This window comes from Panulirus ornatus, chromosome 7, assembly GCF_036320965.1.
Source record: "Panulirus ornatus isolate Po-2019 chromosome 7, ASM3632096v1, whole genome shotgun sequence".
Taxonomy (NCBI): Eukaryota; Metazoa; Arthropoda; class Malacostraca; order Decapoda; family Palinuridae; genus Panulirus; species Panulirus ornatus.
This window is the reverse complement of record NC_092230.1, coordinates 22,475,065-22,501,116: the sequence shown is the minus strand read 5'-3', so window position 1 is coordinate 22,501,116 and position 26,052 is coordinate 22,475,065. Positions and strand designations below refer to the sequence as shown.

General features: G+C 44.1%; 1 protein-coding gene across 2 annotated transcripts in view; it reads left to right on the top strand.

Moving 5' to 3' along the window:
* Window positions 1-26,052, top strand: part of Dus4 (Dihydrouridine synthase 4) — a 333,705-nt gene that overhangs the window by 102,257 nt on the left and 205,396 nt on the right. For both annotated transcript variants that reach the window (XM_071663316.1, XM_071663320.1), the window contains exon 2: window positions 22,328-22,401. The gene's annotated coding sequence lies outside the window, so the exon portion shown is untranslated. The remainder of the gene's footprint in view (window positions 1-22,327; window positions 22,402-26,052) is intronic.

Genomic DNA, 26,052 nt, shown 5'->3' with positions numbered 1-26,052 from the left:
CTTTGGTTCGTCACGTTCCGTCATCGTCAGCACGGCGACCGACCGCCACGTAGGTGGGACGCTGTGTGATCTCCAGACCCAGCAGACCTGCCTCGGTTATGTGGGTCCTTCATCTGTATCGGCGCCTCACCACGAGTATACCTCCAGACTCTCCCACTGGTGCGCTGGTCACGCGCCAAATTACTTCATTGATATGTATCGACTCTTCTCGGTTATATATATATATATATATATATATATATATATATATATATATATATATATATATATATATATATATGGTGTGGGAGGAAAGTTGTTAGAAGCAGTGAAAAGTTTTTATCGAGGATGTAAGGCATGTGTACGTGTAGGAAGAGAGGAAAGTGATTGGTTCTCAGTGAATGTAGGTTTGCGGCAGGGGTGTGTGATGTCTCCATGGTTGTTTAATTTGTTTATGGATGGGGTTGTTAGGGAGGTAAATGCAAGAGTTTTGGAAAGAGGGGCAAGTATGAAGTCTGTTGGGGATGAGAGAGCTTGGGAAGTGAGTCAGTTGTTGTTCGCTGATGATACAGCGCTGGTGGCTGATTCATGTGAGAAACTGCAGAAGCTGGTGACTGAGTTTGATAAAGTGTGTGGAAGAAGAAAGTTAAGAGTAAATGTGAATAAGAGCAAGGCTATTAGGTACAGTAGGGTTGAGGGTCAAGTCAATTGGGAGGTGAGTTTGAATGGAGAAAAACTGGAGGAAGTGAAGTGTTTTAGATATCTGGGAGTGGATCTGGCAGCGGATGGAACCATGGAAGCGGAAGTGGATCATAGGGTGGGGGAGGGGGCGAAAATTCTGGGAGCCTTGAAGAATGTGTGGAAGTCGAGAACATTATCTCGGAAAGCAAAAATGGGTATGTTTGAAGGAATAGTGGTTCCAACAATGTTGTATGGTTGCGAGGCGTGGGCTATGGATAGAGTTGTGCGCAGGAGGATGGATGTGCTGGAAATGAGATGTTTGAGGACAATGTGTGGTGTGAGGTGGTTTGATCGAGTGAGTAACGTAAGGGTAAGAGAGATGTGTGGAAATAAAAAGAGCGTGGTTGAGAGAGCAGAAGAGGGTGTTTTGAAGTGGTTTGGGCACATGGAGAGAATGAGTGAGGAAAGATTGACCAAGAGGATATATGTGTCGGAGGTGGAGGGAACGAGGAGAAGAGGGAGACCAAATTGGAGGTGGAAAGATGGAGTGTAAAAGATTTTGTGTGATCGGGGCCTGAACATGCAGGAGGGTGAAAGGAGGGCAAGGAATAGAGTGAATTGGAGCGATGTGGTATACCGGGGTTGACGTGCTGTCAGTGGATTGAATCAAGGCATGTGAAGCGTCTGGGGTAAACCATGGAAAGCTGTGTAGGTATGTATATTTGCGTGTGTGGACGTATGTATATACATGTGTATGGGGGGGGGTTGGGCCATTTCTTTCGTCTGTTTCCTTGCGCTACCTCGCAAACGCGGGAGACAGCGACAAAGTATAATAAAAAATAAATAAAAAAATATATATATATGATACCTCGCTAATGCGGGAGACAGCGACAAAGCAAAATAGATAATATATATATATATATATATATATATATATATATATATATATATATATATATATATATATATATATATTGTTACAAATACTACTGTTCCTTGTCTTGCAAGGACGTTATAGATTTGTCAAGTTGCACAACTCAGGATAACACAATAATAAAGTTATGGGATTGAATTAAAGACCAGCATTACACTAAATCTACTTATAATGAAAGAATTCAAGTGTACAAAGATAGGCACATAAATCAAGCATGAAACATTACGTTAACACTGAACATTAGAGTTAACATAGAACATAAGATAACATTTGTACATGACTTAACATTCCAGATAAGATTTCAAGCCAGGAGTTCTCTTTCCTCTATGGCAGTTCTTCGATAACATTACACTAATAATTATAACGGGCTTATAGCACAGCAGGGCTTACAGGCTTACAACACAGCAGGACTTACAGCAGGGGTGGACCACTTACCTCGCTGGGCTAGAAAGAGCGAGACTCAGCGGGTGTCATGGGTATATATTACAGTAAAGACAAGCGTTCCCTGCTAGCTATACAACCTTACATTTTGATTGGCTATGAGCTTCAGTTACATTCTGATTGGTTGGAGGAACAGTTACACAAAACTGCGTAGATCACCCTCCCTCTGGTAAGCCTGCAGCGACATGTCCAGTACGGGTGGCGAAATATTCCGCAGCTGATGACAACTTACTCCCCCCCCTCGGAGAAGGGTCGGGGTGCTCAAGGACAAATGACCATCTGGTTTCAAAATAAAATTAAAATTAAAGTATTACGCCTAATGCTTGGTGTGAACTGACGCTCGGATGACGTCTCAGAGGGAGGCCTTAATCCTCGTCCTGATAAGAAATCTCAATACACAAGGACACACACACGTTATATACGCGAACATGTGAGCACAAGCACACGTGTTCCGTAACACCCCCCTCCTTAAAGGAGAAAATTCCTGGAAGAGGAATTTTCTTAAGAGCGGGATAAACAATCAGCTAACACAATCTGTTAACACATAAGATGTGCTGAAAATAATGTAACGTAAAAATTGTACATAACAAGGCCCATCTATTTAATATTGACTCCGTTCCCATAACTTGTGAACATTTTGAAAGGTTTGGTAGTCAGTACACTCTGATTGGCTGAAGAACACAAATATATAGTGTTATAATACAAATAGGAAAACAAAGGTTACTTCTATGATTGCTTGAATAACACATAAACAAAGTGCTACAATACAAATAGCAAAACAAAAGTTCCCTCTTCTTGGTGGGGGCTATATGTTTAGGCTCAACCTTCTTTCTTGTCCTCCTGTGTGGGGACCTTACCAGCCTGTACAACACTGGCGGCATTCACAGTTAATCCGGTTGGAGCCTGCAAAATAAAAGTCAAAAAAAAGTAGTGTTCCCAACTGATGAGAGAGGCTGTCTAACACTGCTCATTTCAAACATATCTAACATTTATCAACAGATTTATGAGAGGGGGTTGTAACTGCGAGAAAAGTTTCTAATACACTCTGTAATACCCAACTGTACCCACAAACGTCTCGGTTCTCTCCGAGATCGGGGGGAACTCATTACGGGCTAATACTTGGACCTTTACGGTCGGTGGAAGGCGGGGACTGACAAACCTCTGGCAAAGCTCTGGGTACGTCGACAGGAGGGCAAACCTTTCTACCCGTCACTTCCCAGGCAGGTGCTAAAGCGTCTCCGTCTCCCCGGGTCTCCGAGGCCTTCACAGCTACGTCGTCAACTTCGTCACACACGGCTACCGCTGGACGTTGGATGATGCAGACTGATACCGTCGGTTCATAGGGACCCTGAAAACGGGCAGCCAAGGGTTGACCTGGCTGCTGTAGAAGCCACACCTCGTCGCCTGTCTCTACACTTCTAAATCGAGACCGTCTGTCACGCCACCTCGTCCTTCATCCACGACTCTCTTGAATGGGCTCGAGACAAATCCTCAATTCCTCTATCACAACGGAGGCTACACCAGGAGAGAGGGTATCACACAGCTCCCTCTCGCTGGTCTCACTCTCAAGAAGAGTGTAACAGTGGTCAGAGGAGGTCATTAGCAATGGGCTCACAATGTCAATTAACTCGGTCAAACCGACCTTTTAAATGGGGGAGTAGGAACTCGCCTGTCTCTACGCTTCTGAATCGAGACAGTCTGAGTAGGCTTCCCTTCGCCTTCCCCATTACATGACACTGAACACCACTTCCTCAGGTCTCAACCCTCAGGGAGAGTCTTCACTCCCTGCGTTTCAACGGCTATGTCCTCAGGCACATGGCCTGCCGTGCCAGTTGTCATGGACCTGGCACCATCGTGGTTGTAGACAATATCTGGTACCTCTTCGTCAAGCTGCACCGCCTCCGTGGACTTTACCGGGCCCGTAGGCAACACCGGCATTGGGTTCATCTTCCCACCCGCTAGGTCACTGCCTAACACGAAGTCCACGTCTAAGACAGGAACTTATCTACAATCCCTACAAGATCATGGCCCGTGAAGAAATCTATTTCTGCCCTCACATTGACTAGTGGAGCTTCCTTGGGACCAGACAGTCTGTCTAGCAAGACTCGGTCTCCAGACTCTTCTCGCGGCACCAAGTCATCCACCATTAGGGACTGTAGCGCACCAGACTCCCGTAATACGGTCACTTTTCGTCGTACACCACATCTACTAACATAGCCCTTAGACAGGAATGCATTGTAGTTCCCACATAACAGATCCTATAATAAGGACAGATTAATCAGCAGTCTCGCAACCCCTCACTCTCCTAAGAGCAGAAACAGCCTCACCTACTTTACTAAATTGGCCCTAAAATTAAGAAGAGACCCAATGGCCTACAACTATATTAAAAAAAAAAGGTAGAGTCTCTGGACTCCTTCTCTCGAGCCCAGCAATCCCTCACCTGGTGCCCAGCCTTGCCACAATAAAAACAACTCTTAACTCTGCTGGAGTATTTCCCCTTACTTTCATGAGTTACCGGCAAGGTAGCAGATTCAGGTGGGATTACATAATCAGTGGTCCTCCCTCTGCTGTCGTAGCCCTTTAAATGCCTGCCCGCGTCAAGTTCACTGAACTTCGGTACGAGATGTAAGTTACCCAACTGGGACGACACTGGTCCTGATGGTGAAGCGTTAAGTCTAAGTTTAATGATCGAACGGTATTGTCACCACTGATCAACGACATGATTAATGAATCAAGGAAAGAGATTCCGTTAAGGCAAGAAATATCCTGGCAGGGTCGCCAATTTATATGTTACGAACTCAACACTTATTCAGGCAAGGTCGCAAGTAACATATGTTACAAATACTACTGTTCCTTGTCTTGCAAGGACGTTATAGATTTGTCAAGTTGCACAACTCAGGATAACACAATAATAAAGTTATGGGATTGAATTAAAGACCAGCATTACACTAAATCTACTTATAATGAAAGAATTCAAGTGTACAAAGATAGGCACATAAATCAAGCATGAAACATTACGTTAACACTGAACATTAGAGTTAACATAGAACATAAGATAACATTTGTACATGACTTAACATTCCAGATAAGATTTCAAGCCAGGAGTTCTCTTTCCTCTATGGCAGTTCTTCGATAACATTACACTAATAATTATAACGGTCTTATAGCACAGCAGGGCTTACAGGCTTACAACACAGCAGGACTTACAGCAGGGGTGGACCACTTACCTCGCTGGGCTAGAAAGAGCGAGACTCAGCGGGTGTCATGGGTATATATTACAGTAAAGACAAGCGTTCCCTGCTAGCTATACAACCTTACATTTTGATTGGCTATGAGCTTCAGTTACATTCTGATTGGTTGGAGGAACAGTTACACAAAACTGCGTAGATCACCCTCCCTCTGGTAAGCCTGCAGCGACATGTCCAGTACGGGTGGCGAAATATTCCGCAGCTGATGACAACTTACTCCCCCCCCTCGGAGAAGGGTCGGGGTGCTCAAGGACAAATGACCATCTGGTTTCAAAATAAAATTAAAATTAAAGTATTACGCCTAATGCTTGGTGTGAACTGACGCTCGGATGACGTCTCAGAGGGAGGCCTTAATCCTCGTCCTGATAAGAAATCTCAATACACAAGGACACACACACGTTATATACGCGAACATGTGAGCACAAGCACACGTGTTCCGTAACAATATATATATATATATATATATATATATATATATATATATATATATATATATATATATATATATATATATATATATAAGCTGCTGTGGCCACGATATGTGAACTGTGAGGGGGCAGGTCGGTGAATGAGTATTGGCTTATTAGGTTAGGGATTAGTCTCTCTCTCTCTCTCTCTCTCTCTCTCTCTCTCTCTCTCTCTCTCTCTCTCTCTCTCTCTCTCTCTCTCTCTCTCTCTCTCTCTCTCTCTCTCTCCCTGCCGTGCGTGCTTCCTGCCCACCTTGGGCACGGGGCACGTATTAGTTTACATATATTAATCGAGGATGTACGCACTGTGTGTCTGTGTGTGTATGTTTGTGTGTGTGTGTGTGTGTGTGTACCCACCCCGGGAAGGGTATGGTAACACCTCGGCAGCATTGCCACATTCCTCAACCTTGGATCCCATTTTTTTCATACTGGGTTTGCAGACGTGATAACACCATCTTCCTCAGGTCTACTGTTCGTGTGACACAGTGACACAGTTTATGATGATAGAGAGATTCAAAGATATTCCAGCCAGCAGTACAAAATAAATATGAAGTTTTTGAAAATGACAAAGATTGGTTTATTGATCTTTTTTTCTTCTTCTTTCAGATTACGTTTTTCGCATCCTGGTTTGTTTTCCGTGTTGACGTTGCGTAAGTTGTGATGAGCTGACGGGGCTAGAGACTGGTGAAGATGAAGGTGTTCCTCATTGTGGTGATGCACAAAGGTCGTGGGGTTGTAGGGTGTAAGAAGGGAGATGGGCTACAACCCTCGACTGTTATAACCCTTAGCAGAACGGGTCCACAACCCTTAGATTGCATAGAAGGCCCTCCCTGGCCTTCGACCTTACTCTATTGGATCGGGTCAAAGAACGAGGCCTTGGCATCCAAGGGTTGTACTCGTACCCACACGAGTCATGTCAAAGGGCAGAACCATTTTTTTGCTCCGCAGTCCCGCCTTCGTGCTCAAGTGTCGTACCGTCGTACTCGAAAAGGTCGTAACGTCGTGCTCAATTGTCGTACCGTCGTCCTCAAAGATTGTAACGTCGTGCTCAAGTGTCGTACCGTCGTGCTCGAAAAGGTCGTAACGTCGTGCTCAAGTGTCGTACCGTCGTCCTCAAAGATTGTAACGTCGTGGTCGTGTCGTACCGTCGTACTCAGTGATCGTAACGTTGTGCGCAAGTGTCGTACCGTCGTACTCAGTGATCGTAACGTTGTGCTCAAGTGTCGTACCGTCATACTCAGTGATCGTAACGCCATGCTTAAGCGTTTGAATCTCGTGTTTTTTAGCCGAGAACCCTTTCCCTTCTGCTCTCCTTCAAGATTATCCCAAAGTAGTCCCAAGATTATCCCGGAGCAATCTCAATATGTTTAATCCGATGACACGTTAACGTAAGCAGGATTTATATCCGATCATATTCAACATACCGCCACGATCGTGTACCTCGCTGCGTGTATGCAGTTGTAATAAATCAAGTTAACGTCTGTGTTGCAGTAAGAGGACGCTGGTAGGCAGACGGTGGCCGCGCGAGACATGCCTCAGCCTCAAGAACAAAGGGTAAAGAAAACTTAGCAAAGTTTTTAGAAGACTGGGAGAAATTATTCCTTTTTTTTTTTTCATTTTAGTCATTCTTGAACGTTTTCTGAGGCTGTGCTTCATTTGGGTCATTCACTGATGAACCAGCGAATCCTTGAACGCTTTCTTAAGCTGTGGTTCATTTGGGTCATTCACTGATGAAGCAGCGAATCCTTGAACGCTTTCTGAAGCTGTGGTTCAGTAGGGTCTTTCACTGATGGAGCAGCGAATCCTCGAATGTTTTCTGAAGCTATGGTTCATTTGGGTCCCTCACTGACGAACCAGCGAACACCATGAAAGTGTCATCATTCATGTTACTAGCAGGTTGAAGAATATGTTGATGAACATGACTGATGAAATTAGAGGGTGACTGTGCACTCTTTAGTAGGCTTTCGTCTTTAGCTGGTAATGAACACTAGATTGGTCTGATTAGTGCAGCAGATGATCTGCCTGTATGCTAGATTACTCATGAAAATATACATATATATATTTTTAGGGGATTTATCAGTGAGTTATCAGTGGTATAATTGCGCCAGTGGCTAGTGGTCGCTATTCAGTGGGTACACACTCGGTGAGGTTGACCCAGGGAGTGGTACAACCACAGTGTGTTGTACTTTGAACCTGTCGGTTGTACTTGGAGGTGAGGTTAGCCCTGGAAAGTGGTATAGCCACAGTGTTCGCTGTGGGGTTACTGGTTGCTGCTTGATGAGGTTGGACGGAGGTGAGCGAACACTGTGTGGTGTGGAGAGTGGAGCGGGTGCCATGGCAAGAAGGGTTCCAGCTGTGGTGTAAAATGTGAGGCATTCGCTGAGTGGCCTTCCATGTACGATGGTCACCCTTGACAATACATGAAACATCTGCATGACAGTTGTTAAGGCCAGAGCTTGACAGCGCGATTCCATTAGAGTATTCTAAGGACTGTGGATTGCCATAGATTACCTTTCGTCGTATCCAGCTGGGTTGTAAGATGACGCCTGTGATTACATTTCGTGTGGATCTTTTTACTGCATTCCCGAGCCATGGCTGGCCCTCAGTCGCTCACGTGGAAGGAATATGCTGACGACGATCGCTCTCCACCCCATCTGGAATTACAGGTCAGATCTGATAATAACTTGGAGGCTCCAGTGGTACCGTCTTACACGGGACGGTACACGGGACTTGATGGACGAGTGGGTCTTGGAGGTTCCAGTGATACCGCCTTACTCGGGACGGTACACGGGACTTGATGGACGAGTGGGTCTTGGAGGTTCCAGTGATACCGCCTTACTCGGGACGGTACACGGGACTTGATGGACGAGTGGGTCTTGGAGGTTCCAGTGATACCGCCTTACTAGGGACGGTACACGGGACTTGATGTACGAGTGCGTCTTGGAGGTTCCAGTGATACCGCCTTACACGGGACGGTACACGGGACTTGATGGACGAGTGGGTCTTGGAGGTTCCAGTGATACCGCCTTACACGGGACGGTACACGGGACTTGATGGACGAGTGCGTCTTGGAGGCTCCAGTGATACCGTCTTACACGGGACGGTACACGGGACTTGATGGACGAGTGCGTCTTGGAGGCTCCAGTGATACCGTCTTACACGAGACGGTACACGAGACTTGATGCGCGAGTGCGCCTTGGAGGCTTCAGTGGTACCGTCTTACACGGGACGGGACACGGAGCTTGATGTACGGGTGCGTCTTGGAGGCTCCATTGATACCGTCTTACACGGGACGGGACTTGATATACGGGTGCATCTTGGAGGTTCCAGTGGTACCGTCTTACACGGGACGGTACACGGGACTTGATGTATGGGTGCGTCTTGGAGGTTCCAGTGGTACCGTCGTACATGGGACGGGACACATAACTTGATGTACGGGTGCGTCTTGGAGGCTCCAGTGGTACCGTCTTACACGGGACGGTACACGGGACGTGATGTCTTGGAGGTTTCAGTGCCGTCTTACACGGGACTTGTCGTGCGAGTGCGTACGGGATCGTTAGTCCGACCCCTTCCCCTCCCCTTCCCCCTTCCCTGCATTGAGCATGACGGGGGACGACGGTACGACCTCGAGCGCCACAGCGGTACGACCACGAGTACCTCGACGGTCAGGTCGTCTGGCCGTCGAAGGTCGGGTCACTGGGTAGCAGAACTCTTCGTGGGAATCTGAGAACGATTATACTGGTGTTACCGGACTCGGCCTGCTGGAGGTTACACAGCGAGTGAAAAATCACCTTTGGCGAGGTCATACCACTGGGAGGAAACAGCCTCGTCAAAGAACTTACCGCTCCAAAGGAGTCGAGATTCCCCTGCTACTGGATGTGGCGCAGTTTTGGGGCTGCAGGAGCATCTTTGGAAAGTTTCTGGGTATTGGTAGGACACTCCTAGAGATATTAATCCTGGGGTCATTACATAGATATTAGTCCTGGGGTAATTACGTAGGTATTAGTCCTGGGGTAATTACGTGGGTATTAGTCCTGGAGTAATTACGTAGGTATTAGTCCTGGGGTAATTACATTGATATCAGTCCTGGGGTAATTATAGATACATGAATTTCAAGACATATCAGTCAAGTACCGAAAGAGTGTGTGTGCTTTAATTGCATGACACACACACACACACACACACACACACACACACACACACACACACACATGACTCAGACCTCTATGGTGTACAGTGGCAGCAAGTAGTTTAAGCTGTTACTGTACGCTGTTGACCGAAGTGTCCAAGTTATGCAGATATATGGACTGTTGAACTGAACGATCTCGAAAGTCCGGGACATTTTCGTGAGCGGTCGGGTTACAAGCGATTATAGAATAGTTGCAAAGTGGAATTTAGTCGTTTCTCAGATGTTAAAGCAAACGCATGTTATCCTGAGGAAACATAAAACCTTTTATTATGCTCTTAAAACTCATTTAGACCATTACAAGCGCTAGAGAAGCGAGTTAACCTTTATATATATATATATATATATATATATATATATATATATATATATATATATATATATATATTACTTGCGTTTAAAAAATTTCACATATAATGTTCAGGGCTATACTGATTGTGGGGTATTGCAGATATATATATATATATATATATATATATATATATATATATATATATATATATATATATATATATATATCTTTTAAACTATTCGCCATTTCCCGCATTAGCGAGGTAACATTAAGAACAGAGGACTGGGCCTTTGAGGGAATACCCTCACCTGGCCCAATTCTCTGTTCCTTCTTTTGTAAAATTAAAAAAAAAAAACGAGAGGGGAGGATTTCCAGCCCCCCGCTCCCTCCCCTTTTAGTCGCCTTCTACGACACGCAGGGAATACGTGGGAAGTATTCTTAATCCCCTATCCCCAGGGATAATATATATATATATATATATATATATATATATATATATATATATATATATATATATATATATATATATATATATATATATCTTTCTTTTAAACTATTCGCCATTTCCCGCATTAGCGAGGTAACATTAAGAACAGAGGACTGGGCCTTTGAGGGAATACCCTCACCTGGCCCAATTCTCTGTTCCTTCTTTTGGAAAATTAAAAAAAAAAACGAGAGGGGAGGATTTCCAGCCCCCCGCTCCCTCCCCTTTTAGTCGCCTTCTACGACACGCAGGGAATACGTGGGAAGTATTCTTAATCCCCTATCCCCAGGGATAAATATATATATATATATATATATATATATATATATATATATATATATATATATATATATATATATAAATACACTTTGTCTCCCGCGTTAGCGAGGTAGCGCAAGGAACAGACGAAAGAATGGCCCAACCCACCCACATACACATGTATATACAAAAACGCCCACACAAGCGCATATACATACCTATACATTTCAACGTATACATACATATACATACACAGATATATACACATATACACATGTGCATATTCATACTTGCTGCCTTCATCCATTCCGCCGCCACCCCCCTCCCCCCGCATGCGCGCGAGGTAGCGCTAGGAAAAGACAACAAAGGCCACATTCGTTCACACTCAGTCTCTAGCTGTCATGTGTAATGCACCAAAACCACAGCTCCCTTTCCACATCCAGGCCCCGCAGAAGTTGCCATGGTTTACCCCAGACGCTTCACATGCCCTGGTTCAATCCATTGACAGCACGTCGACCCCGGTATACCACATCGTTCCAATTCACTCTATTCCTTGCACGCCTTTTCACCCTCCTGTATGTTCAAGCCCCGTTTTCTCAAAATCTTTTTTTTTCTTCTTTCTTTCTTTTATTTTTTTCATACATATTCACCATTCCCCGCGTTAGTGAGGTAACGTTAAGAACAGAGGGCTGAGCCTTAGAGGGAAAATCCTCATTTGGCCCCCTTCTCTGTTCCTTCTTTTGGAAGAGTCGAAACTAGACGGGAGGATTTCCATCCCCCGCTCCCTCCCCTTTTAGTAGTGTTTTACGACACGCTGGGAATACGTGGGAAGTATTCTTCTCCCCTATCCCCAGGAGGGCAAGGAATAGAGTGAATTGGAGCGATGTGGTATACCGGGGTTGACGTGCTGTCAGTGGATTGAATCAAGGCATGTGAAGCGTCTGGGGTAAACCATGGAAAGCTGTGTAGGTATGTATATTTGCGTGTGTAGACGTATGTATATACATGTGTATGGGGGGGGTTGGGCCATTTCTTTCGTCTGTTTCCTTGCGCTACCTCGCAAACGCGGGAGACAGCGACAAAGTATAATAAATAAATAAATATATATATATATATATATATATATATATATATATATATATATATATATATATATATATATATATATATATATGTGTGTGTGTGTGTGTGTGTGTGTGTGTGTGTGTGTAAAGTGTTACCAGACTCCGCCTGCTCGAGGTTACACAGTGAGCGAGGCTGTTATTGGGAATGCAGTCTCGTCAAAGAACTTTTGTCTCCAAAGCAGTCTGCGCTTCCCTGCTACTGGAAGTAGAGCAGCCTTGGGCTACAGAACCCTTTAGAAAGAGGCCCTTGGTAACACCAGGACTCTTTCATGGAAATTGGTCCTGGGGTGATAGATAGATAATAGATTTCGTTGATGACATTGATGACGTTGATGAGCCTAAACCAGGTTACTAGTTAATCAACGAATCCTTAGGGGAGGATGAACAGCCGGGTAAACTGTGGACCGACTATCGTAGCCAGGATTCGAGCCTGAGTGTTGATGTGCATAACATATATATGTAGATGCTTCAACAAATTTTTGATGGTTACATTTATCGTTGTTTTACCCATTATTCTGACTCCCGACTCATTCATGTTACAGAAGTGTAACGATGAAAATATTACGAATATTATTACGGGACTGAATATTACCCGTGTTTTTAAATTACACTCGTGTCTGGGAACGTCGCAGGGGCCAGCGAGGTGGGTACTTACCGTCCGTTGATGGACGTATGTTTGTACGACAGGTATCGACGCCGGCGTGACGCGTGGGGGGGAAATAATTGCGTATTTTTCCCACATGTAAATGTGGGGGGGAGGGGGGTTTGGGAAGGAGCGGGGTGGAGGGTGCGGCATGGTCGAGAGAAGGGAGAGTGTGTGTGTCTGTCTAGCAAGGCAGACACAAAGGCTCCAGCCCTCCCCACCGTCACGCCCTCTACACACCACCACCACCACCACACTCTAATAATTACCTCGTTCTCTCGCACTCCATCCTACCAATAATTCCGTTTCCATCCCCTGTTAGACCAGGCAGTTCACCGCACCAGCTTCTTCGACCCGGTCCGTGACCATCATGTCTCTCACAATTGAATTATTATCATTCTTTTCTTTAAACTCATCGTTACATGAGGAAGAGGAGGAGGAGGAGGGGGGTAAAAAATATTGGTTACAGAAAAGAGTATGTGGTGGTGGTGGTGGATGGTGGCCCTGGCGTGAAGAAAGCGTGAAAGATCCAGAACCTTCCATTGGGGTCTGCCTCCCCTTCTCCTCCCACACTTCCCCTCCCACCCCCACCGCCCTCGTCTGTCGTCTCCCCAACCGCTACAAGCGACTTCCTACCTCCTCAGGTAACAGACAATATATATATATATATATATATATATATATATAAATTATTTTCTAATCTTGGTGACGTTGCCTGGTGGGTAGAGGTAGATGGAGACGTGACGACATGCGCGCGTCACTCTCCGTGGCCGAATCACCCGCAGGCGTCCGTAGTGTCCATTGACGTCCGTTGGCGTCCGTAGGGTCCGTTGGTGTCCGTAGTGTCCGTTGGCGTCCGTAGGGTCCGTTCGCATCCGTAGGGTCCGTTAGCGTCCGTAGTGTCTGTCCTTTGCTCTTGCTTCTACGGCCACCCCTTCCCCCTCACCCTTTTCTAGTGGGGGAGGGAGGAATAAGGGGAGCAGAGATTCGCCCCCTTCCATGCGCGCCGTCCCCTCCCCCGTCGTGCTGTCTGGTGGGAGAAGGTCGTAATTTAGTGGCCGCACGTGCACGGTCGGCGTACTGCGCTTCCCGTCGTGCTCACGGGGGTCGAACGAGTGTTTCCGCATTGCGTTTTCCAATATAAATTTCCCAGACTTCTTACCGCCCAGTAATTATTGTTATTATTTTATAGAAGACGAAGGTTTAGCTTTTTAAACCGATGGAAGGAAGGTCGTTATTTGTTCGTGTATATATATATATATATATATATATATATATATATATATATATATATATATATATATATATATATATATATATATATTATCCCTGGGGATAGGGGAGAAGAATACTTCCCACGTATTCCCTGCGTGTCGTAGAAGGCGACTGAAAGGGAAGGGAGCGGGAGGCTGGAAATCCTCCCCTCCAAATTTTTTTTTTTTTTTTTCCCCAAAAGAAGAAACAGAGAAGGGGGCCAGGTGAGGATATTCCCTCAAAGGCCCAGTCCTCATCCTCTGTTCTTAACGCTACCTCGCTAATACGGGAAATGGCGATTAGTATAAATATATATATATATATATATATATATATATATATATATATATATATATATATATATATATATATATATATATATTATCCCTGGGGATAGGGGAGAAAGAATACTTCCCACGTATTCCCTGCGTGTCGTAGAAGGCGACTAAAAGGGGAGGGAGCGGGGGGCTGGAAATCCTCCCCTCTCAATTTTTTTTTCTTAATTTTCCAAAAGAAGGAACAGAGAAGGGGGCCAGGTGAGGATATTCCCTCAGTGGCCCAGTTCTCTGTTCTTAACGCTACCTCGCTAACGCGGGAAATGGCAAATAGTTTGAAAAAAAAAAAAAAAAAAAAAAAAAAAATATATATATATATATATATATATATATATATATATATATATATATATATATATATATATATATATATATATCAACTGACTGTTATATTTCTTTCTTGAGTCTCCCCTGATGATGTGATTATTACACGGAAGTGCACTTGGGAACTTGTCGTGTTTCATTTTCCCCGTGGACTCATAGGAATGTACATATATGTATATATATATATATATATATATATATATATATATATATATATATATATATATATATATATATATATATTTTTTTTTTTTTTTTTTTTTTGCCGCTGTCTCCCGCGTTTGCGAGGTAGCGCAAGGAAACAGACGAAAGAAATGGCCCAACCCACCCCCATACACATGTATATACATACGTCCACACACGCAAATATACATACCTACACAGCTTTCCATGGTTTACCCCAGACGCTTCACATGCCCTGATTCAATCCGCTGACAGCACTTCAACCCCGGTATACCACATCGATCCAATTCACTCTATTCCTTGCCCTCCTTTCACCCTCCTGCATGTTCAGGCCCCGATCACACAAAATCTTTTTCACTCCATCTTTCCACCTCCAATTTGGTCTCCCACTTCTCCTCGTTCCCTCCACCTCCAACACATATATCCTCTTGGTCAATCTTTCTTCACTCATTCTCTCCATGTGCCCAAACCATTTCAAAACACCCTCTTCTGCTCTCTCAACCACGCTCTTTTTATTTCCACACATCTCTCTTACCCTTACGTTACTTACTCGATCAAACCACCTCACACCACACATTGTCCTCAAACATCTCATTTCCAGCACATCCATCCCACGCCTCGCAACCATACAACATTGTTGGAACCACTATTCCATCAAACATACCCATTTTTGCTTTCCGAGATAATGTTCTCGACTTCCACACATTCTTCAGTGCTCCCAGGATTTTCACCCCCTCCCCCACCCTATGATCCACTTCCGCTTCCATGGTTCCATCCGCTGCCAGATCCACTCCCAGATATCTAAAGCACTTTACTTCCTCCAGTTTTTCTCCATTCAAACTTACCTCCCAGTTGACTTGACCCTCAACCCTACTGTACCTAATTACCTTGCTCTTATTCACATTTACTCTCCTCTGCAGTTCGCGACTACACATAGTGTGTGGTCGAGAACGGCAGAGACGGAATTTTTGTGTTGGTGTTGAGATTTGAAATTCTTCATGGATTGTTTACACCTGATGAGGCGGACTGCCTCCGTGAAACATGTAGTGCTGTATGTTGACAGAAGAACTGCATGTTAAATAAGACTATCAAAACTACTGATATGCGATTTCACCTTCGTAATTATATGTATATATGTTATTTTTTTTTCATACGAGTGCGTTATTTCCTGTGTGAGCGAGGTAGCGCCAAGAACGTATGACAGCCTTAGAGAGAGAGAAAAATTCTTCGCTTGTTCCCTTTCTTTCTTCTGTTCAATCTCTTGTAAAGCAATACAGGAGGGGAAGATTTCCCACCCCGCTCCCGCCCCTCTTTGTATTGTTTCTCCCCTTATCCCCAGGATATATATATATATATATATATATATATATATATATATATATATATATATATATATATGTGTGTGTGTGTGTGTGTGTGTGTGTGTGATTTTTTTTTATAACTAGCTGTTTTTCCCCGCTGTAGGAAGGTAGGAACAAACGAACAAAGACTTCATTTGCATGCATCTACATTCTAGCTGTCATGTATAATGTATCAAAACCAGATCCTACTGTCCAGAGCCAAGCCCCAGCACACTGTTCCACGGTTGACCTTGATCGCTCCACATACCGTGGTTCAGCCCACGAACAGCTAGTCACTTCCGTCCCCCATATACCACATCGATCCAGTTCATTCTATCCCCTGCACGCCTCACAAATACTCATAAATGTACCCATGACATTAGTCCCCTTCCCCACACTATGATTCACCAGCTTCCATGATTCCATCCTTTGACACACAACACACTCCCAAGTTCCTGCGGGACTCCAATTCCTTCACTTCCTGCCTCGTCAAACTTAAGTCCCCTTGTCCCCTCTCATCACCTTACTTGTGTTCGTATTTATTTTCCACTTTTTCATCTCCCTCACGAACAGACTTTTACACCAGCCGTCTGGAGTTTGCCACCACAGCCGTGTCATCTAAAAACAGCAGCTGATTCACTTCTCACGTTGCCGTATCCCTTACCTCCTGCATACTGTAGACCTTCCCCTCTAAGACACACGTGTTTACCACCCCGTCCTCAAACAAATGAAACAACGACGGTGACATCACACACCCTTGACGCAGACCAATCTTCACCAGAACCCACTTAACATTTTCTCTTCCTTTCTCCCACACATGCCTTGTTCTGCGCCTTTAAAATGTCTTCACCGCATTTAATTACTGTAAATTTACTTGTATCTATCTATCTATCTATTTATTTATACATAGGATATTTTTCCTGAAGTATTGTATCATGTAGGTATACAGTTACCCTACTTAGTCACCGACTACAACAGATGTTACAAGATTAGGGTTTGTCAGGCCAGCCTGCCACCGTCACAAATGATAGACGGAGTTGATCTGTTCGTTAACTTCTAATCCCCCCCCCCCCCTCTCTCTCTCTCTCTCTCTCTCTCTCTCTCTCTCTCTCTCTCTCTCTCTCTCTCTCACACACACACAAAGCATCAGTATAGAACAGTAGAGAAATGGGGGGGGGGGGATTTGGATTGGTACTTAGTTGAGAAAGTGTTTGATATTACTGAAGGTCATGTCGCGGAAGGCGACGCCTTAAAAATGATCGTACGCAGTCACTGGAATCATAAGAGAGTGTGGTTAGCAAGGTGATCAGGTGAAGTGTCTGATCGCACACGAAAATGGGTCAGATCACAGCTGAGATCTGTCAGGTGAACTCGCCTCTCTCTTACAAGGGAGTTATTCTGATATCATACTACCATAGTACCAAGAAAATTAAATTATATATAATATATATATATATATATATATAATATATATATATATTATATATTTCTTTCAAACTTTTGCCATTTCCCGCGTTAGCAAGGTAGCGTTAAAAACAGAGGACTAGGCCTCTGAGGGAAATCCTCACCTGGCCCCCTTCTCTGTTCCTTCTTTTGGAAAACTTTAAAAAAAAAGAACGAGAGGGGGTTTCCAGCCCCGCCCCTCCCTTTCAGTCGCCCTCCTCGACACGCCGGAATCGTGGAAGTATCTTTCTCCACATCCCAGGGAATACTAATATTATTTATTCCTATCAAATATATATATTATATATATATATATATATTATATATATATATATATATATATATATTTTTATTTTTTTTTTTTTTTTTTTTTTTACTTTTATATACCGTTTGAAGGTATAAGATACATATAAATAAATGCCAACTCCCCCCCCACATATACACGGTCTACGAGCGTCATAATAGGAATGCAGAGTTGAATGCTTTCCAATGGTTTTAGACATGTCATGCGTGTCTTGATCGATAAGAATGAAGTCAACCTGTATAATCACAAATCAATTGTAATTTCTTGACGCTCCTTTCAAATTGAATGGGTCAGGAAAGATGACAAAGAAATTTTTCAATCAGAACACAAATATGGTACCCAAATTGAGTGATCGATGCTAAAAAGCTCTTCGACATCATAACGTCAGAGGGGAAGGCTCAGATAGAATTGAACGATGTAACCGGTCCCGTCAATGATCTATCCAGCTATCGTCTGTAACATTGAAAATTTCCATAAACGACCATCTGTTTCAAGCATACATTTACTTCACAACTGCATTGAACAATGGTTTTTCTTTTCTAGACTCACCTCACGCCTACATGTCCTCAACATTCATTTCATGCGCGTGCCACTGCGAACATAATCCTTAATCATGCACACTACAATTTTGATACTATTCTAAACATACCATTTTGGTTTCGAGATAATTCGTCGTTCACACTTTTAATACATGAGTGGGGTGGCCAAATTTTTCGTCCTTTCCTTCGCCACCCGCATCGCGTCCATGGTTCCATACGTAAGATATCCCAATATCTATAAATAATATACTTACTATTTTTTCAATTCAAAACTGCAACTCCCAATTGACTACCCCAACCCTAAGCAAGACCTTGCTTAAATTAATTACTTCTCTACACACTTTACCAAACTCAGTCACCAGCTTCTGCAGTTTCTCACATGAATCAGCCACCAGCGCTGTATCATCAGCGAACAACAACTGACTCACTTCCCAAGCTCTCTCATCCCCAACAGACTTCATACTTGCCCCTCTTTCCAGGACTCTTGCATTTACCTCCCTTACAACCCCATCCATAAACAAATTAAACAACCATGGAGACATCACACACCCCTGCCGCAACCTACATTCACTGAGGAACCAATCACTTTCCTCTCTTCTACACGTACACATGCCTTACATCCTCGATAAAAACTTTTCACTGCTTCTAACAACTTGCCTCCCACACCATATATTCTTAATACCTTCCACAGAGCATCTCTATCAACTCTCTCATATGCCTTCTCCAGATCCATAAATGCTACATACAAATCCATTTGCTATTCTAAGTATTTCTCACATACATTCTTCTAAGCAAACACCTGATCCACACATCCTCTACCACTTCTGAAACCGCACTGCTCTTCCCCAATCTGATGCTCTGTACATGCCTTCACCCTCTCAATCAATACCCTCCCATATAATTTACCAGGAATACTCAACAAACTTATACCTCTGTAATTTGAGCACTCACTCTTATCCCCTTTGCCTTTGTACAATGGCACTATGCACGCATTCCGCCAATCCTCAGGCACCTCACCATGAGTCATACATACATTAAATAACCTTACCAACCAGTCAACAATACAGTCACCCCCTTTCTTAATAAATTCCACTGCAATACCATCCAAACCTGCTGCCTTGCCGGCTTTCATCTTCCGCAAAGCTTTTACTACCTCTTCTCTGTTTACCAAATCATTTTCCCTAACCCTCTCACTTTGCACACCACCTCGACCAAAACACCCTATATCTGCCACTCTGTCATCAGACACATTCAACAAACCTTCAAAATACTCATTCCATCTCCTTCTCACATCACCGCTACTTGTTTTCACCTCCCCATTTACGCCCTTCACTGAAGTTCCCATTTGCTCCCTTGTCTTACGCACCCTATTTACCTCCTTCCAGAACATCTTTTTATTCTCCCTAAAATTTACTGATAGTCTCTCACCCCAACTCTCATTTGCCCTTTTTTTCACCTCTTGCACCTTTCTCTTGACCTCCTGTCTCTTTCTTTTATACTTCTCCCACATATATATATATATATATATATATATATATATATATATATATATATATATATATATATATATATATATATATATATATATATATATAGTGCTTCCAACAATATTATATGGTTGCGAGGCGTGGGCTATAGATAGGGTTGTGCGGAGAGGGTGGATGTGTTACAAATGGGATATTTGAGGACATGTGGTGTGAGGTGGTTTGGTCGAGTAAGTAATGAAAGGGTAACAGAGATGTGTGGTAATAAAAAGAGTGTGGTTGAGAGACCAGAAGAGGGTGTATTGAAATGGAGAGAATGAGTGAGGAAAGATTGACAAAGAGGATATATGTGTCAGAGGTGGAAGGAACGAGAAGAAGTGGGAGACCAAATTGGAGGTGGAAGGATGGAGTGAAAAAGATTTTGAGCGATTGGGGCCTGAACGTGCAGGAGGGTGAAAGGCGTGCAAGGAATAGAGTGAATTGGAACGATGTGGTATACCGGGGTCGACGTGCTGTCAATGGATTGAACCAGGGCATGTGAAGCGTCTGGGGTAAACCATTGAAAGTTTTGTGGGGCCTGGATGTGGAAAGGGAGCCATGGTTTCGGTGCATTATACATGACAGCTAGAGACTGAATGTGAACGAATGTGGCCTTTGTTGTCTTTTCTTAGCTCTACCTCGCGCGCGTACGGGGGAGGGGGTTGTCATTTCATGTATGGCGGGGTGGCAACGGGAATGAATGAGGGCAGTCAGTATGAATTATGTACATGTGTATATATGTATATGTCTGTGTGCGTATATATATGTATACGTTGAGATGTATAGGTATGTATATGTGCGTGTGTGGACGTGTATGTACATACATGTGTATGTGGGTGGGTTGGGCCATTTCTTTCGTCCGTTTCCTTGCGCTAACTCGCTAACGCGGGAGACAGCGACAAAGTATGATATATATATATATATATATATATATATATATATATATATATATATATATATATATATAGGTTGAAAGAGTAAATGGGAAGCGTAATGTAGGATACGGATGAAACAAGAAGGGAAGGGAAGGTTGCTTAAGTAGTAATACATTTCTGACAGTAGCTCATTAGTAGCGCCATTGTTGATACAAGGGGCGAGCCTCACTTCCCAAGTTTTGTGTATATATATTGGGAACTCGAGGTTAGGCCGTTTTGATAACTGTATTTATCCTTACACCTCAGAGCATTAGGACTCTCTACCTTCTTATGTCTTTCCCATTAACTATGACCTGGCACATTTTAAAAGACAAGTTTTTCACTTCCTCCAAAATTTTTAAACACTTTCTCTTATCTCTTCGTTTTCTCTTTCATAATCCTCTCTGTATTTCAAGGCCCTACCTTGATGTGGACTTTTCTCCGTGACTGGAGCCTCCAACGTAATATATATATGGCTGTCGGAGACATGACAGTAGTGGATACAGAGCTGAAAGCATCATTATTTCAGAATCCTCAGAACACGGCCACAGGAGAATCAGGGTTTCGGTGCAGTGTCTGGGAGATACGATGCCATGATGTGGTGTTGGGTGGGGGGTTGTGTGAGGGAAGGGACCAGCAACGCACCAGACTGCTGATGGGTACACTGTAACAAACATAGAGGGAATCCGGGGTCTTGGTCGGATGTGGCCTCCAGATAAGCATAGCTTGTAACAGCTGTTCTGGTATGTAGCTGTTTTCTGAAACGCTACGAAGTTTTATGTATATGCATAGTGGTTTTTTTTTTTCGTAGTTGATCGTCTTTTCCTCCGTTTAGTCAGGAACAGACGAAGAAAGGCCACATTCCTTCACACTCAGTTTCTTACTCTCATGTATAATGCACTGAAACCACAGCTCCCTATCCACATCCAGGCCCCACAGACCTTTCCATGGTGTACGCCAGACGCTTCACATGCCTTGATTCAGTCCATTGAAAACAAGGTCGACCCCAGTGTACCACATCGTTCCAATTTTCTCTCTCCCGTGCACACCTCTCACCCTCTTCCATGTTCAGGCCCCGATCGCTCAAAATATTCTTCGCTCCATCCTCCATTTTCCTTGTTCCTTTCATTTCTTACGCACATATCCTCTTTGTCAACCTTTCTTCGCTCACTAATTTATATACATACAAAAAAAATTATGGTAACAGTACGGACAAAATCCTAAAGGCACAGAAATCTGAAAATACAAATTTCTTAAAGAAAAAAAGTAGTTATGTCACAGAGAGTTTGACCATAAGTATTGCCATAACAAATACAACAGATTTTTATGATTTACAAATGTGAATGACATATCTCTTCCCATCAGGGTCACTGCTGTAGTGAACAGTTCTTTGTTTCTCACTCATAATGTTCCTTTTTCCTCTCGTATCAGGTTTGCCGTGAGTGGAGCACTGTCTTGCCCTTGCCAGCGACCACGGACGATGTTGGTAAATAATAACAAGGAAGGTAAGACTACGTTCTAGTATTTAGCGCATCAGTAGAGTTTAATGGAGGTGTAACTGGGTCGAGCGCATCATTTCCGTGCCGTAGTATGAGTGTGCGCCAGGAATGTGTACACGCCAACAACACCTGCACGTGTTGAAGTGAACCCAGGTATTGGGTCCGTCGGGGCCTCGGCGTACGGTTCACAACAGTACGGTGTTGTACGCTGGTATAGTATGCGCCACAATGATGTATCCCAGTGTGTCGAAAGCTGTTAGAGTAAGCGCTAGTATGTTGGAGTGGTATCCTGTGCGCTGCTGTCATATGCATCAGAATTATGCGTGTCGTAGGAGTGTACGCCAGATTTGGCGTACACTGCTATTATATGCGTTAGTATAAAGTTTATCGGTACCGTGTGTGCTGTTGTGTGCGCTCATAGGAGGAGCTTACTCCACGCCAGAGTAACTTCGGCGCATTAATTCTACGCATGACGCCTCCACCTAACACCCCATCCCCACCCATCCACCTCACTCCCCCTAACCACCACCATAAAGGTGATTTTTTTTTTCTTTTTTGTATTACGGTCTCCATGACGGGCCACGTAACCAGCAGGCCTCACCCCGTCCACACTGGCCTTCGTAATGTTAACCCAGAGGGCTCCATGTACTAAGCCTTTACAAAGAGAGTTAACCATTGAGTGTAAGTGATAAGAAACACTCGGGGAGTGTTGGCGTTAAGTGCCTTATTGAGCAAACCATTGAGGAATGTTAATTCTGAGTGCGTGTATTGAGGTAGCCGGTGAAGAATGTTAATTTTGAGTGAATGTATTAACAAGACTTTAAGGAATGTTAACTTTGAGTGCTTGTATGGAAGGCTATTAAGGAATGTTAACTTTGAGTGCTTGTGTGGGCAAGCCATTACGTGAGTACTTGTAGTACAGTCCATTAAGGGAGGTTAACTGTGAGCTCTTGTATTAACTAGTCATGAGACAATGTTAACTTTGCTTGTGTTAGTGCAGTGTGGGGGTTGAGCCAGAGTGGTTGTATCTAGGTAATGGTTCAGAGGCTGGGACAGACCTTTAGAAAATGTTAATCATCAGTGCTCGTCTTACCAGCCATTAACAAAGTGTTAACCCATAGTGCTTGTCTTAACACCTCTTTAGCACATAATTACCGAGAGTCCATGCCTTACACACGCCTTCCACTTGGTACTTCCCTTGAGTGCATGTCTTGCAACCCTACACACAGTACTTACCCTGAGTGCATGTCTTGCCAGCCTCCACACAGTACTTACCCTGAGTGTATGTTGTACAAGCCTGAGTACCGGTGCAGTTTCCAGCCGTGGTTCATGATTCACTACAGGTGGTGGCTGTGGTAGGGGAACCGCTACCTTCCTGTGGCTGAGGTAGCCGCCAGGCGCCCTGCCCAGAGTTTGAATGCGACCAGTGGTGTATATACATTTGTTACACCACTGCTCTACCTGCCCCCGTCACCGATGTTCCCATTGGTTCTCTTGTTTGTCGCACACCATTCACGTCCTTCCAAAACATTTCTAATTCTCCCGGAGATTTAGTGATTGTCGCAACCCCTTACTCTCTTTTGCCTTCTGATTCATCCCCAGTATCTTCTTCTTGACCTCCTGCCGCTTCTGATATCCCTCCTGACCATCAGCACTCCTTCCTTGTAAGTATCGCTCATATACCTCTCCTCTTTCAATAAGATCTTTGCTTCGTTATCCCACCACTCCCTATCCTTTCTAATCCGCTCTACTTCCCACCTTACATATGCCAAACGCATCTCTCGCCCATGCCAGCACTGCATACCTAAATATCCCCCCTATTCCTCACCCACTCCCCTAGCTTCGTTTTCTCTTACCTTTTACCTTCCTGCACTTAATCTCTCTTGAAATCTTCACACAGGTTTCTTTTCCAGGCCCACTTACTGTCACCAAACTCTTCTCATCCATGATGTTTTCTCTTATCCTAAAAACCTCTACAAATCTCATCCTCGCCTCCACAAGGTAATGATCAGACATCCCACCAGCTGTCCTCTCAGTACATGCACTTCCAAGTCTCTCTTTTCCACGCCTATCAGTTTGTACGTACTCCAATATTTTCTACTCACATACGCATACACGTGTATCTTTATATCGCTTAGTGATACCGGATTCTGTCTGCGTGTGATTATGTCATGAGTGAAAAGTCCTCCCACTCCCTGTGTTGTGCCAGTTCTGGTGTCTTCCTCCCTACCTGTGTTGTGTCGCCTTGCCGTGTTCTGATTGTACCGCAGTCTTGAAGCTGCAGGAACACATTGGAGGAGGGAGCCTTTACCGATGAATAATCAGAATAGGTGTTACCGAATTCCACCTGCAGGGAGGTTACTCGGCGTGTGAAGAGCCAACATTGGCAAGGTTGTATCATCGTCATCGTGCGGAGAGGAGTACAGTCTTACTGAGGAAGTACTCACAGCCCACGGAGTCCACCATGTCCCTTGTTCTTCCGTATAGTGCATCCTGGTAGCTGCTGAATTCCCGTGAACGGGATCTGGTGGATGTATGATGTGATAAGATAATGGACGCTAGTCACTGGCAGTGTGTGAGTGTTTGGGAGAAAAAAAAATTATGTTGGTTGTCAAATGTCTACATCGCTGCTGTACCATCCACTCCAGCCGCCTTGCCACACTTCATTCGAAGTAAGGCTTTCTCCACCTCTTCTTTACTCACCAAACCACCCACTTTCCTTGTCTCTCTCAACAGTTGTGTTTAGGACTCATAAACAGCAGAGATACAGTACGTCTGTACGGGATCGTAGTAAGAGTTTTTGTGAGGGTAAAATGGGAATACTAAGAGTTCTTATATCTTACTGTTACACATAACCTTAACCCTTCTATAACATTTATTGGTGGTGGCGAAGCGGCCTGAGTTTGCGTCGCAGGCGATATGGTGGCGTCGGCAGGCCTAGCATAGAAGGCCCCTAGTAATAATAATGATGATGATAATGATAATGATAACTAATGATTTCACCCTATCCCACACCGCTCTTGCCTTTATATACCGTAAGTCTCATTATCCCAAAATGCCTGTGTCTCAGAACGACTTAAAGACGTCACGGTCTATATCTTATATATATATATATATATATATATATATATATATATATATATATATATATATATATATCATCCCCCTTATCCCAGTCTATCCCAGCCCCCCTCAGACTGCTTCTCACTAGCTTGGAGTCCCACTCCCTTGACATTCAGTGACTAAGGCTCAGTTGAATAACATAGTTTTTTTCTCTCTCCCCTCACTCCTCTCTCTCTCTCTCTCTCTCTCTCTCTCTCTCTCTCTCTCTCTCTCTCTCTCTCTCTCTCTCTCTCTCTCTCTCTCTCCACCAGACGTAATTACATCTTGTATGTTTAATTGGCCTTAACCAGGGGTGATGGCTGGCTGCTCCGCTATTTCCTCTGTTGCGTTCCTCCCCCAGACTCCCCTTCTTCTTATGCCACTCCCTGTGTTGCTGTGTGCTACTCCCACTCCCTGTGTTGTGTGTGCTCCTCCCACTCCCTGTGTTGCTGTGTGCTCCTACCATTCCCTGTGTTGTGTGCTCCTCCCACTCCCTGTGTTGTTGTGTGCTCCTCCCACTCCCTGTGTTGTTGTGTGCTCCTTCCACTCCCTGTG